General features: G+C 37.2%; 1 protein-coding gene across 1 annotated transcript in view; it reads left to right on the top strand.

The window, feature by feature from the left end:
• Positions 1-18,310, top strand: part of Kua (Plasmanylethanolamine desaturase Kua) — a 74,859-nt gene that overhangs the window by 42,146 nt on the left and 14,403 nt on the right. The gene's annotated exons all lie outside the window — the stretch shown is intronic.

Below are 18,310 nucleotides of genomic sequence, written 5' to 3'. Positions count from 1 at the left end.
CGAGTTTTGCGCCATCTATATGGAAAAAAAATCGAGATATCATAAGACGAATTTGAAATCAAGTACGCTTGCGCGTGGCAGTGATGGCACGGGATCTTGGATCACATATATGATATATGTGCGCATGACAGCTAAACGGTTAAAATTGATGTAAAACTGAGTTATAAATGTCGCTCGGTAGCCACTAAAAGGTTATTCTTGTCATGTTTGTTTGATTTTCGAACAATTCACGTAACTCATATCAAAGTGTTGTAATCTAAGTATGTTTCAATGTTTACACAAGATCATGTACGATTATTTATTTTATAACCTCAAAAATGATTTATGCTTGTGCGTGTCCCGTACATAGCGGTCCTGAGCCCTAATCGCACATTTGTAGCCAGTAGCCATTCATAAACATATAAACATGGTAGTATTGTGTACTATAGGATATGGGGCCGGGGATATTGTAGATGTGTTATCGGACGGTATTATTACCGAATAGTTTGAATGAAAAAACTCGGAAATGTCGAATAAAAATGTTTCCCACTCCTATTAAAGTTGTGCGGCCGCCAACTAGAATATTATTTCGGTCGCGACTTACTCCCGCTTAGATCTAAGATGGATATATTTATACCGTAAGTAATACGCTTTCTTTGAAAGGTGAAATATTTATTATAAAGATAGATTTAGGAATACAAATACATTGAGGGGGCTCCCGCGACGTTACCGGAACTGTTGTCAAATTCCACATAGATCGTTCAAACATTTTTTCTTTTCATGATTTTAACTGTTTTTTTTTAGTAAGCTTTGTAAAATTGTAAAATTTAAGGCTAAAAAACTTTAAAAAAAATCGTTACAAACACGCATGCAAAGATGCATTTGAAGGGGTGTCCTACCCGCCAAAATATGGACCATAGTTCTTCTTCTTCTTCGATGGCGCTACAGCCCATATCGAGCTTTGGCCTCCTGCAACAGTCGCCTCCAACTCCTCCTGTCCTCAGCGGCTGACTTCCAGTTTGTCACCTGGAAAAGCTGTGCTGCATCCCCTCTTACCTCATCTTCCCACCTCAGTCTGGGTCTTCCCACTTTTCTCTTTCCACCTGGGTGACCAGTCAGAATTCTTTTTGGGACGCGTGTATCCGGCATTCTCTGTACATGCCCAGCCCATCTCAGTCTGAGGAGTCTCATGTGTGCGGAGATGCTAGGGGCCTTATATATATCGTACAATTCTATATTGTGCCGGATACGCCACTGTTCGCCCTCTTTCACGGGTCCACATATTCTTCTCAGCACTTTTCTTTCAAAAGTATCCAGCATTTCAGACATCTTTACCGTCAGTGTCAGCGCCTCACATCCATATGCCAATACAGTTCTTACAATGGTCTTATATATGGTTATTTTGGACCATAGTTGAGCGAACAATATAGCGAACACGGATTTTGCTGAGGGAAGGGTGCAAGGGTTTGCTGCTTTGATACGCCACGGAGTAGTCGGGACGAGTCCGCGCTACCGGAGATCGGAAAACACTCTCGTCCAGGCTTTCGCCCAGTGACGGGGCGCGCCCCTTCAACATAGATGAAGAATTTCCCTCAAGCCATCGTAGTAAAGTGCTAATATATTTACCATTGCTCGGGCCAGTTATTGTTGCAAAGTATTTGGTTCTGTTGTTTCCCACCCGCGTTCCGCGCCTTTTACCTACATGAGTCAGTTGTTAAAGTATCGCGCCGCCCGCAAGGTTCAACCGACCGCTTCCGCATAACCTATCTTGAGTTATTAAAACCACCGCGCCGCGCTGTAAACGGCAAATGTTATACCGCAAAGAACGCCGTGAAAAGTGCATAAAAATAGCAATATGTAACGCATTGAACCATTTCGCAAATCCAATATCACTATTCCTTTTCCTTGACCTCCTCCAATACTAACAATTACCCCACCGGTGATTACCGCAGTGCAAAGTGGAAAGGTGCCGACAGCTTGGAGATATTGGTAAGTCGATCAAACAATATCACAAAATACCGCAATTACAGTCCATTCACGCCGCAACATTTGGTCCTATTCGAGCCGCATTAGTTAAATTGAGAATTACATTTTGGTAATTCTAGAACCATATTTGTTCCTATTCAATCGCAAATTACATTCATTTTGTGTAAGAATTCAGTTAGCAATACTCGTCCGCTATTTGAAATTACATGCCTAGGTATAGGTACTCCTTGATATCTTGGGTAATTAAATTATTTATCGATGTTGTTGTAGCAAATTTATTCGGTGCAAATCGCAAAGATACTACAGCGTAATATATATTCGTCTATATGTATTAATGCCAACCTAAGTACGTACGTAAACATCGCTTTGAGTATCGCTCAATATATTTAATTATTTGGAAAATAACTTCTCCACTATAATTCGTCAGTACAAATTGTCGCCCAGTACACTTGTGTTTCTTGCGCATTATTTTATAAATAATTAAACTTTTAGTTTGCAAATAATTCTAAAAATGGAAGACAAACTAAAAAGACAATTAGTTTTACTAAAAGGTAAAAGAGATATTATTCTAAAAAGGGTTCAAAATTTAGTTTTGCTTGCATATAATTTGCCAATCAATTTCGACGCGTCACGCTCAGGTGAAGCATTTATGTCCGAATCTGAAAGTATTTTAGAAATTAAAAATAAATTTGAATTAATTATTGATCAAATTAACGAGAATACTCTTACGTCAGACCCGAATTCTGAACCAGATTATTCAAGCTGGGAACAGTTTGAAGAATTATACACACGTATTATTCGCGCACGAAATAATTTAAAACCAAATTTAGCTACAAAACCGCAAACATCTACATCTGCGTGTGCTGCTACGACTAATAATAATAATTTTATTAAGTTACCCGCTATAGAATTACCTACGTTTGATGGACGGATGGAAAATTGGCACATATTTTATGAAACATTCAAAACAAATGTTCATTTAAATTCACAACTATCTGATTCGCAACGCGTACAATATTTAATTGGAAAATTAACTGGAACCGCGAAAAATGTTACGTCAGGTTTAGTGCCAACTGGAGACACATATAAAATAATCTGGGATACGCTAGTCAATAAATATCAAGATAAGCGATCTCTTGCCACTTATTACCTGAATAACATATTTCATTCAAAAACCGTAGCTCACAACGCAAACAATCTGACAGTTTTTATAGAAAAATATTCAGCATCTATCGCCGCACTAAAACAATTGGGAATAGAAGACCTTTCGGATTTTATATTACTACAATGCGCTTTGCAGAAGTTAGACTCGCAAACTGCACAAGCATTTGAGCTCTCAGTTCGAGAAATTGAGATTCCCACCTGCAAGCAATTAGTGTCGTTTGTGCAAGATCAGGTCAAAATTCTGCAACGAACTTCAACAACTCGTGGACCTAACACCGCCAACACACATTCAACCAGTTCCGGTGGAACTGGTCGCACAGCTCAACTCCGCACACATCATACTTACACGAGTACGCAATCAAAATCCCTTTATTGTCAAAATGAGAGCCACACGCAACTGTACACTTGTACACAATTTTTAAAATTATCACCAAAGGAAAGGTTTTCCTTCGCAAAGGAAAAATCTTTGTGTTTTAATTGCTTGAGCCCGCAACATACATCTACAAAATGTAAATCAAAAGGCACTTGTCATAAGTGTCATGGCAAGCACCATACTTTTCTTCATTTTGATAAACCCAGTCAAGCAAACGCCTCCACATCCAATGGAGAAACTCAACCTAACGATGCAGAACTGCCGATATGTACTATGTCAGCAACCACGCGACAAGGGGCAACCACTGAAGTTCTTGCTACCGCCAAAGTTCACACTGTTGATCGAAACGGTGAAGAGAATACCGTCCGCTGTCTTCTAGACCCAGGCTCACAAAAACATTATATAACTTCACAATGTTGTGAAAAATTAGGCCTGGCAATCAGTTCAGGAACGCGCTTCGCAGTCCAGGGTTTAGGTGGCAAAACGCAATCAATAAGAGGAAGTGTCACATTGACAATTCAATCTAGGATTGATCCCTACTTCAAATACTCTATAACCGCACTAGTTTTAGAAAAAATTACCGCTCATTTACCTACTTGCAAGGTGGACTTGACGTCATATAAATTTATAAATGTTCCGCTGGCAGACGACACCTGGGCAATGCCAGGCCCAATCGATTTGCTAATTGGCGTCAGTCTGTTTTCTCAACTGTTGCTACCAAATAAGATAATCACCCCCGGTTTTCCAGTCGCGATTCAAACCACATTAGGTTATGTTTTTATGGGTAACGCCCCAGTAAATTCTCAACCAAACACCGCATTAACTTTCTGCGCTACGCACGAAATTGAGAACTTAATGCAAAAATTCTGGGAAATCGAAGATATTGGTTCGGAACCAGTTCACAGCCTCGAAGAAAAAGAAGCTGAAGACATTTTTAAAGGCACCACAACCCGCCTCGAGGACGGTTCTTATGAAGTGGCTTTGCCATTCAAAAGCAACCCTTGTGACTTAGGTGATTCATTGCAAGCTGCGCAAAATCGGTTTTATGCACTAGAAAGAAAATTTTATCATCTGCCAGAACTAAAACCGCTTTATGATGAAGTGATAAGAGAACATATTCATAAAGGTTATCTGTCCCAGGTGGAAGCCTTACCGTCAGAAAACGCATACTACATCCCGCATCACGCAGTTAGGCGTGAAGATAAAATGACAACAAAGGTGAGAGTGGTTCTGGACGCAAGCGCAAAGACAAAAACTGGTTTATCTTTGAACGACATTTTACACACGGGACCAAGCCTACAGAATGATTTATTTTGCATTCTTCTGAATTTACGCCTTTTTCCTATCGCAATATCCGCAGACGTTCGTCAAATGTATTTATGTATAAATGTTCGCAAAGAAGATCGTCGTTATCAACGAATTTTATATAGATTCGATCCGCAAAAGCCGCTTCAGGCTTACCAATACAATCGCGTAACATTCGGTCTTAAATGTAGTCCGTTCTTAGCCCTTCGAGCAATCAAACAATTAATGTTAGATGAAGGCGCCCGCTTCCCTCTTGCAAGGGATATTATTAATAGAGATGTTTATGTAGACGACATCGCTAGCTCTGCTTTAAATGAGCAAGAAGCTATCCGCGCGGCTGAAGAGTTGATTGAGCTCTTCCAGTCAGGAGGTTTTCAACTCGCTAAGTGTGCATCCAATTCCAGCACACTTTTAGAAAACGTTCCATTGGAACTTCGCCTGTCGCAAAGTGTAACTTTCGATAGTGATGCATCGCTAAAAATCCTTGGGCTACGATGGCATCCTTCGGATGACATTTTCGCATTTGAAGTTACTCCAGACAATCGAACTTGTACGAAACGCAATATTTTATCATCTGTCGCTAGACTCTTTGACGTGATGGGTCTGGTAGCACCTATAATTGTACAAGCCAAGCTTCTAATAAAGGAGCTGTGGAATTTGAAAATCGATTGGGACGAAATCCCACCCGCAAGGATATCACAACAGTGGCAGCAGTTCAACGCGGAATTGCCGTCAATATCGTCGATTCGTATTCCACGTCATATAGGAGTCACGGAAGGATGCACGTTAATACTTGTTGGATTTGCGGATGCCAGCGAAAAGGCATATGGAGGAGTGGTATACGCTCATGTGACCACTCCTGATAACCGAATTAAGGTTCAATTAGTTTGCGCAAAATCAAAGGTAGCGCCGCTAAAAATCGTCTCCTTAGCACGCCTAGAATTTTTTTTTTTTTTTTTTTTATTTATTTATTTTTATTATTTAACATTATAAATGAAAACAATATGCAGACTTATAAATAATTTATTAATTATGCGCTGCATTATTGTTATCGCACCTGTTAAAAAAGGTAATTGATAATTACTCCGCTAGGTTTACTATTCATTCAACATTTGCCTTTTCTGATTCGACTGTAACTTTAAGTTGGATTCATTCATCACCTCACCGCTGGCAAACCTTTGTTGCCAATCGTGTAGCAAAAATACACGAAAATTTAAACAGTAGTCATTTTTATCATGTCGCAGGTGCTGATAACCCTAGCGACTGCCTGTCAAGAGGTATGCTACCATCGCAATTGATAGCAAATGACATTTGGTGGAATGGTCCAAAATGGCTTTGCCAGCTGCATTTCGAGTGGCCTATTTCACCATTTAAGCACGCAAATTCAGAACAGTTACCGGAATTGAAACCCAATCAGTATGAACAGCCAACTACTTTTGGCTTGTGCTCTCGTGTAGCTGATCCACCCGAAATGAAACCTAAAACCGATAATCGCCTCAAGACAATCGTGTCACCTTTATTGTGCACATTGGCTTCTCGCATTCATTCGTGGTCGAAATTGATTCGAATTGTCATTTACGTGTTTCGCTTCATTAGGAAATTGCCGCGTAAATTTGAGTTAAGCCATATTGACATTGCAGAAATCGCTATTATAAAGGCAGTTCAGCAAGTACATTTTTCCGATGATATGAAGTCAGTGAACGACGGCAAGAAAGTACGTAAAGTTCTTGCTAAATTAAATCCATTTATTCAGGACGGTCTCCTAAGAGTAGGAGGCAGATTGAGAAACTCCGAACTCGAATTTGATAGTCGTCATCCTATTTTATTACCCGCTCATGATCATATAGTTGATTTAATAGTAGATTATTACCACACTAAGAACTTGCATACGGGACCCACCTTACTTATGTCTCTGTTGAGGCAAAGGTTTTGGATACTTTCTTCGCGCAATTTGATTCGGAAACGCGTGCATCAGTGCAATACATGCTTTAAAGTCAATCCCAAACCGCAATTCCCAATAATGGGAGATTTACCCGCTTGCCGCGTCCGCGAAGCTAAGGCCTTTCTGCACACGGGGGTCGACTACGCTGGGCCGCTTCAAATAATCCCGCATAGACGTCGGGGTGTTAGAAGCCAAAAGGCATACATTTGCTTATTTATCTGTCTGGTGACCCGCGCGGTTCACATTGAACTCGCTTCAGACCTCTCGACCGAAGTCTTTCTCAACGCGTTCAAACGTTTTCTATCCCGTCGAGGGCCTGTAAATTTAATGTATTCTGATAATGGGACAAATATTGTAGGAGCTAAATCGCATTTGAAGGCTTTATTCGAACTTTTAGAGTCACCGGACTACAAGAAAGAATTCTCAGAAAATTTGTTGGAAAACCGTATCGAGTGGAAGATGAATCCTCCACAAGCACCCCACTTCGGTGGGATCTGGGAGAGTAACATTAAGTGCATTAAATGTTACTTAAATAAAGTTGTGGGTACATCTCTTCTCACGTACGAAGAGATGCAAACGGTTCTTCATCAGATTGAAGCTATTCTAAATTCACGCCCATTATCAGTGCTCAGCGTTACCGATGTTTCGGCTCCATTGCCTTTAACACCCGCGCATTTTTTAACGCTCACTCCATTACAATCTTTACCCGCTGCTGATTTGTCAGATGCGCCAGTAAATTTGCTGCAACGAAAACATCTTGTCGATCGTCTCGTCCAGACTTTCTGGAATCGATGGCGAATGGAGTATCTGAACACGCTGCAATCGCGTCAGAAATGGAATACAAATTCGAATCCAATAACGAAAGGCACCGTGGTAATAATTAAGAGTGACAATATCGCACCACTACAATGGCCTATTGGCGTAGTGGTAAACGTCCACCCCGGCGTAGATGGGGTGATCCGCGTTGCGGACGTTAAGACTAACTCCGGAACATATCGCAGGGCAGTCGTTAAACTCTGTCCCCTGCCTACACAATAACTTTAACGTTATCTTAGATTTAGTTAATTTAGAATTAAGTTCTACCGCGGGTTCAGTATTGTTTATTGAATCCTTTCATAACGTGTTTCTTTTGTGTATTAGTGACTTTGACCATTGGTCAAGGCGGGGGGCATGCTCGGGCCAGTTATTGTTGCAAAGTATTTGGTTCTGTTGTTTCCCACCCGCGTTCCGCGCCTTTTACCTACATGAGTCAGTTGTTAAAGCATCGCGCCGCCCGCAAGGTTCAACCGACCGCTTCCGCATAACCTATCTTGAGTTATTAAAACCACCGCGCCGCGCTGTAAACGGCAAATGTTATACCGCAAAGAACGCCGTGAAAAGTGCATAAAAATAGCAATATGTAACGCATTGAACCATTTCGCGAATCCAATATCACTATTCCTTTTCCTTGACCTCCTCCAATACTAACAATTACCCCACCGGTGATTACCGCAGTGCAAAGTGGAAAGGTGCCGACAGCTTGGAGATATTGGTAAGTCGATCAAACAATATCACAAAATACCGCAATTACAGTCCATTCACGCCGCAACAACCATTTTATTTTATTTTATATTTAATATCATGTAATTGGAGTGAGATACGGAGTCGATATAATGCAGTTTTTTTAGTTTGCAGTTTCAAATAGTAACAATGTGGTATATAGTAGTGAATGCTGGAAGTCGGGGACGCCAGAGGAAGACATATTTTAAAAAGAAAAATTTTCAATTATTTATAAAAATATTATTTCCATCTTAATAATTGACTCAGTTTTCAGGTACACTGGACTTCACAACCTCAAAAATTCACTCCAAATCATTCATAACTCCTAGCACCGCCGGGTACATGTCAGCTAGTGAATAATAAATACAAGATTGTCACCAAAACTTCTTGCTAGCAAAACGAAACGACGCGGCGGGAAGTTAGAAGTAACAATGTAACGCTATTAAATACGCGAGGGCAGTTGCCGCAATACGAAAACTCACTTCAGCGGTTGTAATACATTAAAATCTAGCTAGACTTTACCTGTGTGCATCATCAATTAATTTACCCATCGCAAAGTACTTAAAAACAGCTCATTAAATGGAAAATGAACTCCCATCTCCATTATAAAATCCATACAATCAAGTCATTGTGCTGTACTAGATACGATGGTCATACTGAATAATTAAACGGGCATTCAATATTCAAGTATAATGTTCTATTCGTATGAATATCTACGTACTCTGTAGTTATCTATATTATACTTTGATCAAATTAATAATTCAACATTTTATTTTCCTTGACTGTTTCTTACCATCAAATAATACTTATAACTATACTTATACTATATACTGAGGATTTTCTATCGACTTATTTCTTTAATGGTGTATGTTTCCGAATCCATCTTTTATCATATATACTATTTTCCAACTTGCATTGTAAAGTATTTTGTTTTTATGTTGTTGTGCGTTGAATGATCTTTGCTTTAAAAAAACATGTAAAAGAGCAGCTTGGGTTGAATTAAATAAATAAATAAATAACATCATTTTTCACAAAACTCCGACATTTTCAACGAATCTTTGAACATTCTCTAAACTAAACCACACTTGTTTCCGTAAACTGAGTTTTCCCACCAATAACACACCATCAAAAACAATTTTATTTTTTTTTAGTTAAAAACAAAATGGAATACATTGTGAACACGAATACAAAGGAAAATGTTATAAGATAGTACCCAGTACCTACCCCAATTTTGTTACAGAGTTGTATAGAATCAGGGGCACGACAAGGTGAGGCAACTGGGCACTGACCTCAGACAGAACACCTATCTATCTGAATTGTGTTTAAATTTAGTTGCAAAACGAAAAAAAATATGAATAATGGGAGGAGTAAAAAAAAATTAAAAAGCATTAAACATAGCTTGCCATGAGGTACCTATAATCCGCACGTGACTCCACAAGAGTCCCAACAGACTGGAGCTAGTGGAAGTATGACACCCCTAAAATGAGGAATGTTTTAAGGCTGGAGAAATTGTGCTGAAAGAGGAGGAAAGAAAGAAGAAGACGGGAAGTAGATACATGATTATTCCGATCTGGTCGCTAAATATAACGAGCGTAATTTGATGCACGCACGGGTCAAGTCTCACGACTAAGGCGATGCACTACGTCGTGTAATATTTTAAATCGAGCCGCTATCAATAACACCCCTTACGTAGATGGTGATAAGGTTTAAATTCCCGCTTAACACCATCCGCCTGTTTTGATTTATGCAAGAAAAAAACTTGGCCAAAAAGTGCGTTTTATTTTATTTTGTTCAGGCATAAATATTTTATTTTTTTCGATCATTTTATAGTAGACTTAATTTTCCACATTATACAATAATATCATAACCGAAAACGGGTTCGTAAGCAGTTTTCATAGGCCTTATACATTATTTTTTCTGGGCTTATAAAAAGACTTATCTAAAAAATACTCGATTATTTCAAAGGCCAAGATGTATTCTACTCGCAGTATTTAATTAAAGCATCTAAAACATTTCTAGGCGACCAAATTTTCAAACGAAAAATCATGATTTTGCATTACTACTTGTGCATCGCCTTAACATGAGATGGAAAGTTTTTCACTCCGATAAAATTCAAAAGCAGAAATAGAAAAAAACCAAAACACCTCGCGCCGCGCCGTCTATATTTAGAGTCCCACACTGAAAGAATTTCATATTTACCTACGCAGAGACGAATAATTCATTAAGGTTGGCCATTAGACGAACTAATGAAGACAGTATGAATTGAACTTAAGTATGTTTCTTCTTACGCACGAAAGTCTATAAATAATAAGCACACGACGCGCGACGAGTGTGTGACACGAAGGGACTCTGCGTGAGACGATAATTATCCACTCTGGAAATAATTTATTTCCAAATGTTCTGTCAGAATGAGTAAACTCATCAATTTTCTTTGTTTCCAATTATAGCCACCGTCATAAAGAAGCACTCATTACTTATATTTGTAGGTTTACTCAAGTAACGACCACCAAAGCAAATAAAAATAAACGGGCTTCAAAGAACGCAAACAAATAAAAATAATAATGAATGCACTTATTCTGACTAATGTCAAACAATAAATTCATTTGCATGTTGATAAAATTCTCCATGACTCAATTTTTCACAACATGAACAACGTAGAATTACAGTTTTTTTTTACATGCCACTATTTTTTATGTGATTTCATTTTTTATTTCACGAAAACGGATCGATTTGGAGCGGTGGGCGGCACACAGGAACAAAAAAATACATACACTTAAACAAAGAAATAAAAATCATACCCGGGAGGTGGTTCCCAAAAAGTTGCTCCGGGTAGGAATCCTTGACAACCCAATCCGACTCATAATATTCCCGAGTATACTGAAAAACCGGCCGTATGTGGTGTCACATAGTGAATTTCCATCTCCGAAAACGCTCCGGACGGTGCTTATGACGTCAGACTATCTGCGCCCGGAACGTTTAGATATGCTGGTTGTTTAATAATTTTTTATATTCTTCTTATTTTTTTCATAATTCTTGAGGTAGGTACTCGAGAAATAACTCATAAATATGGTAACCACTGATGGCAGAACAAACAAATTACAAAACCTTAAAGCCTTGTTTACAAGTTTCTCATTAACTCTGTAAGGTTTTATGTCCAAAAAAACATATTTTTGAAGATAATATCTATAAAATTGAATAGATATTATCGAAACGTTAAATATATGAAATTCCCTCAATAGAAAAAAAATCGCAGAGTTTGCAGAGAACATTATTAAAAACACGTTTTTTCTATTATTTATAAGTATTATTTCTATTATTATTAAGTTATAACTATTATTTTTCATGCCTATAGGCATGAAAAAATTCACATTGTTTGTTTAAAGCAACTAAGAGATTTTTGCTCTTTTTCAAATGAGTCGTGTTTTATTAAATATTTCACCATTTTCGCTTAATTATTATCGTTTTTTTAATATTAGCGCGCTCCCTCTAACATTAGTATTTACAAATCTCCCTTTCAAACCATCTTTGAACGCTTACTACGGGGCCTTAATCCAACCTATGTTTTCGCATTACTACGCCGATACTTAAGTTATTTCCCAAAGAAATATGTAATGTGTTTGGAATAAGTATGGTGGTATGCGTATGGAAATGGCTTTTTTGAATTATGAGCTCCTGTTCAAAGGTTATGTTATTATTAAAAGGTCGAGGTCCTCGCATTCTCCAGAAATACTAAACGGCGAAATTTAAATGTAGCTTGGGCGAAAAGTCACAACAACTAACGGCCGTGAAACGATACGACGATTTTTATTGCTCTTAAATTCTTAGCAATAAACAAAACAATCTCTATTACTAATTTATATACCTACTACTACTTAGCCAAAATTGATTGTAAAATATGGAACAACATTTTATTTTTTAATGCAAAACCTTTTGGTTTTCAATGATTTTCACTATTGTTAATGTATTACGACGTACATTTTAATTTTTTTTTAAACATCAAATATTTTAAGTTGATTTTCATGTTCAGTGAAGGTCCTATTCATGTTCTGTTACTATATAATTATTAGAAAGTTTTCTCACAAAACTGAAATAATAAATAGAACTTGAATATCAACGTTGAAATTTGACGAATTATTCAAATTCTCTGAAACAACCCGCCCTAAATGTTTTTCTGTACAGAATGATCAGCATTATTTGAAAAAAGAAGCCAGTTTTTTAATGAGGATAAAAGAATTTTGCCGACTTTTATTGAATTTCCTTATATCGCGTCGTTAAAATTTTATATCGTAAACAAAGAGACGCAGGCGTCGTAACAATCTACGTAAAGTTTTTTTCCATTTACTAGTATCGAACTACTAACATCATTCACAGCTACTAAAACACTGTACACTTTCCACACTAAAATCATACAGAAGTCACTAATAAATTATAAAATTTCTTCTTATAAAAATGTATTTTCTATATTTATTATATTTTCATTTACAATTCTATGAAAATCCCTGCTGGTTGGTTACAGTATTTGTGTCAAAATGTTAATTTTCCTTCAACATTTCGTGATTGATGACATTAAGCTTGAATGCATAAAGAAATGGGAATGGTTGGGTGTCATAAATGGTGCTATTATTTGGTTAGTCATTGTGTTTTGTGTTGTCGTTGGCACCACCCCTGGTGAGCTGCTGTTAGGGATGAAAATACGTTAAAACCATGCCACAACGAAACTATACCAAGCTGTACCTAGACTTGGTATCATTATGCAAAGTCATCAATTTGTTGGTGTTAAAATATATCGTGTTTCAAGCTCAATTTGTGTAACTTATATAATATACGAATTTAAGAAAAAATCTAATGAAGTCGAATTAAAAATAATCAAGCAGCCTTACTGTAACTTTTACTTGTTGAGATTAGGCGTGTCAATCGTATTTTAGTGTTAGTAAAATATCTGTAACGGATACGGATGAACTCGGTATTGAATATACATCGGATTATATGCATTTGAGCCTTTCTGGGTCGTTAGTGCATATTTGAGTTATTTTTCATTTGTTCAAATTAGAAATGGTCGATATTCTTGTCTTTTCTTAACCCTTAGCTTGGCAAGGATAGAAATATTCAATTAAAATAATATATTTGTTAAACTAGGTTTTCTACATTGGCATTTAATTTTTGTCAAAAATTCGTGAAGCATTTATTTTGCAACAGTGTGTCTTTTTGAAATGGGTTTTTAGGAATCGGAAAATTTTGATTTTTATCGTAATGCTTGTCGCACACGAGCGCTATACTGAAATATGGTGAAACAAACCAAGCCCACATATTGCGAGTATTGCGCTCATGTGCGACTAGCATAAAAGAGAGGGATGGATTATTTCCTCCAGATTATTAATGCTCCCTCCCCGTGAAGTCAAAAAACCGGTTCTGAAAGACATAATTATGACTGTTTTAATTGTAAAATTTAGGCATATATTTTGGCATTGATAGTGCATGTTTCGCCATTTTGCATTATTAGTGCATATTTTGCCATATAATCCGAAGTCTAGTAATGCATATTAGCAATTTTGTGAATTTTTAATAAAGAAAATATTATTATTATTATTTAAAAACATTGTCCACATTTTTAGAAATGGTGCTAGATATAAAAAATAATAAAATTTAGACTGAGATTAACTCAACCATTTTGCATTTCATCTCTCGCCATGGTTCGTATGATCGTGGTTCCTACTACGAGCTGTCAAATAGGAAAAATCAATATTTTGGTACCTTACATTAACTCCACACAGGAGGACCTGAGAAAAAAAATTATTTCCCTCGTGTCATCTTTTGGGATGCTGTATGTACTACTCGTGGCTCTATCCTACTGACTTTCTCTTAGGCATGCTCGGTATGAACCACCTACGCGTCAGAAGAGATGTGCATATTGTATCACACTTCTTCAAACTGATTCGTGGATGGTTTGAAAATCCGACTATCATGGAGATTATTAGTCTCTATGTTCCTGATGGTTATCTCCGTCACCGACAGCATAGACTGTTTTATCTCCCAGCCTGCAGGACTAACTTGCCTGCAGGTCATGCCGGTGGGGAGAGCAGTCTTGCTGTTGAACAGAATTAATTCGGATATCGACATATTTAGCATCGGTGAAGTTGCCTTTAAAAGGCAAGCTCTATTGATGCTCGTATAGTTAATACACCGCTTACTTATTATACAGGATGTATCGGCAAGTACCCGACAAACTTTAACCAGCTATTCCTCATCACATTTGGAGTAAAAAATGTTATGGGCGCTTTGCTATCCGGTAACATTTTTTTCCATTAAAAACAAAAAATAAATAAAAAATCCACACTCCGTCACTGTCATTTGCATTGTTTCTCGTGTTCAACAGCTGTTATTAGCAAGTGTGTCAAAAAGTGTCCTCGCTCTTTCGTACACACTAAATAATAATAGTTGAAAATGAGACGAATGGTGCCGTGCCATTTGGTTGTGATTGTAAAAGCGCGCTAACGTAGGTACGTACGTACATTATTCAACGAAACTCAATATTGCCAGAATAAAACAAAATATTGCCAGATGGGTTTTCAAACTTTGACAAAGGATAAAACATTGGTGACATGTGGTGAAAATATGAATAGTAATTTTTTTATTAAAAAAAATGTTACCGGACAGCAAAGTACCCATAACATTTTTTACTCCAAATGTGCTAAGGAATAGCTGGTTAAAGTTTGTCGGGTACGTGCCGATACACCCTGTATAATACCATTTTACAAATGTACTTAAAAACGAATTAAAATGTAATTTTGTAATGTTTTTATAGGAATAAACTAATTGAATTTAAAAAAAAATGAATTGAGGGAATTTTTTTAAGGAAAGGAATGAGAGGAAGTACTGAAGGTAAAGGATATGAGGGTTGGGTTGGAATCTAGGGATCAGTTTGTCATGGAGTGACGGACATATGAATATATCCCGCAAGGCGATGGGCCGAGAGACCAGTTGGAAAGGGTCTTCCCAAACCAGCCTCTCCCGATCTGGTACTCCACGCAGCTGGTGGGCAGGCGCATGCTGAACACGCCTCACCCTATTAACCCGGGCACCCCTGCTAAATCACCAAACGGAGCGAACCACTTGGGGTGACCTATGGCACAGGTGTTGGTTATCCAATAAATTGTTCCCGGGGCAGCGGTAACCAAAACTTCCTCTCGATTTCCTTATTTGGATTTTTTATGTCACTTAAAATATTTATGATTCATAGGTATATTAATCCTCCAAATTTATAATAAAGTATCTACTTACAAATCTTACGATTTCAGAGGAAATTTTGATTTTGATTTTTTAAACAAGAGAAAGTTATAAACACACCTTTTTGGGCGCGGGTTCTACTGCTCACATAACTACTAGGTGACTATGGTAGTACTACGAGGGGCGACAAATAGAATTTGTCAATTGTTGATATCGAGGGGGAGATTTATAAATTTCATGATAAAGATGCTGAAACTTATGTAACTGATACAAGTACAGTCACACTGATTCGATCGCAGTCTGCACGAAATATTACCTTGATGAAATCTAACCTCCGTTAGGAGAGGGCACCAGAAAAAAATGGAAATCACATAATGGAAATTTTTTATAATTTTATTTCAGCTAAGTATTTCATTAGCACTAATGGTTCTGAGTTCTGACCTACGTTTGTTAATTTTATTTATATAAAGGGTGGCCCATGAGAAATTTATTTAAAATGAAATACCGTAAATTATTATGATTTAAGATTTTCACGGCCAAAAGTATTTTTGTTATTTGTTATTTGTTATTGGGGTGTTATTCCCTGTTGCGCTAACTCCTTCTTTAGCCAACGTTTCGAACAGCATTTCAGTGTCCATCATCAGGGCAGATGTGATATGATGTGTTAACACATCTGCCCTGATGATGGACACTGCAATAGTGTCCGAAACGTTGGCTAAAGAAAAAGTTAGTGCAACACGGCATAACACCCCAATAACAAATAACAAAAACCGTAAATTATTATTTAAGTCGGCATGTTTTGTTAATTTATAAATCAGATTCGTTGAGATCAATAATGAAATATAGTGTTAGCCAAATGTTTCCTATTTTTTTTAAATTAATCTTTTAACGGTTCACGATATTTTCGAACAGTCTACACAAAGTTTTCGTAATTTCGTAAATCGTACATTGTCCTTTTGTAAGATTCAGAGTTTTAAATACGTCTATTTGAATTTCGTTTTTGTTTTCTTGAATGACGAATCTATGTCAAACATTACATTGCGAAATTTTTAAATATTTAAAAAAAAAATCCGGAATAATAATAATCTATCGGAAACACCCTATATTTTTAAGTCTGTTGTAACATAAACAAACACCCCATAAATAACGAATTAGACGAAATAAAATGTTTATTATGATAACTGCCATAAAGTCATTTAGTTATGGCATAGAATTGCTTCGATACAAGAACAATACGTTTGATGTTTCTCATCAAGGTTTTCCCAAAATCAATATTATTCATATTGATCTTTTAATGCTCAGTCATTGCTGGTTTTTATCTATATCGAAGCAATCAAAAGGGAAAATGACAATTTGTAATATTATAATATTGTTATAATGGCGTTTGAGTGATACGAAGGCATGGGGCTGGGTAGAATAAGCACTCCGAATAATGATTAAAATTGATTATGGATTATCTGTCGTATTATTGAGGGTACGGGATTAATTCCGCCCAAAATAGGACACACTTTCTTATTCTATCTAGAACAACCATTCACTAAAACTAATGAAAACCTTCCGTAAACAGAGAAGAGAAATTTTGCTGATTTCTGATTAATAAATCTATCTATCTGAAATGCCAAAAGATTTGAACTCAATTCTCTACGCCAGAACTTTTCTACGGATAGACTATTGACTATCGCAAACTATTTCACCTACCGAGGTAGGTACTGCAGTGCTAAGGAAATGTTTCTGGGGAGACAAGTGTTACTCTTTCAGCGCACTTTTCCGCCACCCTATAAATTTCTAAGCCTACGGTACGGACTACGCCAACCAATAAATGCTATTTTCAATGCATACCTATATAATTTAATTTTCATGTTTTATTAGACGCCATTTATGGAATACATTACATTGAATACTATTCTGCACACTTTTTTATGCAATAATTACAATCGTAGAAATAATTTTTAACAACACAAATATATCTGTTTGCGAAAGGGGATAGTCATTAGCGCATTGTAAGTGAATTGAAGGTATGTGCCTTTTAATCCACCGGACTCGAAGTAATTCAGAGAGGGAAAATCTATAGTTGCTCTCTTTCAGCTTTAAAAGATCTTGAATAACCATCATTTTTAGTGTCTTGCCGTAATTCATAACCATTAATTTGATAGAATCAGACGATGTTGGTAAGTTAAAACCCCCGGCTTTAAAAAGATCTCGCAAATCCGACGAGGTACAGAAAACTCGGAATGGTAAACTATCTTGTAACAAGCAGTAATTGTTGAATGAAACACTAGTATATATTGAATTATTTCGCGGGTAAGAGATAAGCCGCCATAGCTCAGTGGTCAGAGCTGTCGACCGGAAATCGAAGGGACACGGGTTCGAGTCCCGTTGGCGTCATGTATCTTTTATCAGGAGATTTTTCAATGTGGATGAGTGTTTCAGGCGAATAATTATTGCTTGTAAAATAATTGTTACCATTCGTGATACCCTCTTTTCGACGGTATTGTTTTCGCTTGAAAAATGGTCAGTGATTTTATTTGTTGATGGTTGAGGTTCACAATGAGCCGATGTGGAAGAACTGAACGTCGATGCAGTTGTAGAAGCTTCTCTGTAATCCCGCCAGTCCAGCGGGATCCCGCAAAATTTTCGACCGAGATTAGTCCCGCAAAATGTCTGCGGGATCCCGGTTTTTCGGGATCCCGGTATACCGAGATTGCATTCCCTAATTGGAAGCAATGGACGTGATATGAGAAGACTAATTATTTTGAAAATACGGCAAATATTGAGATATAGATTAACACAGTCTTATT

Source organism: Hesperophylax consimilis, chromosome 4 (assembly GCF_061612785.1).
Source record: "Hesperophylax consimilis isolate HC1 chromosome 4, BYU_Hcon_1.0, whole genome shotgun sequence".
NCBI classification, from domain to species: Eukaryota; Metazoa; Arthropoda; class Insecta; order Trichoptera; family Limnephilidae; genus Hesperophylax; species Hesperophylax consimilis.
The sequence above is the reverse complement of the archived record's forward strand: the minus strand, read 5'-3'. Positions and strand labels throughout refer to the sequence as shown.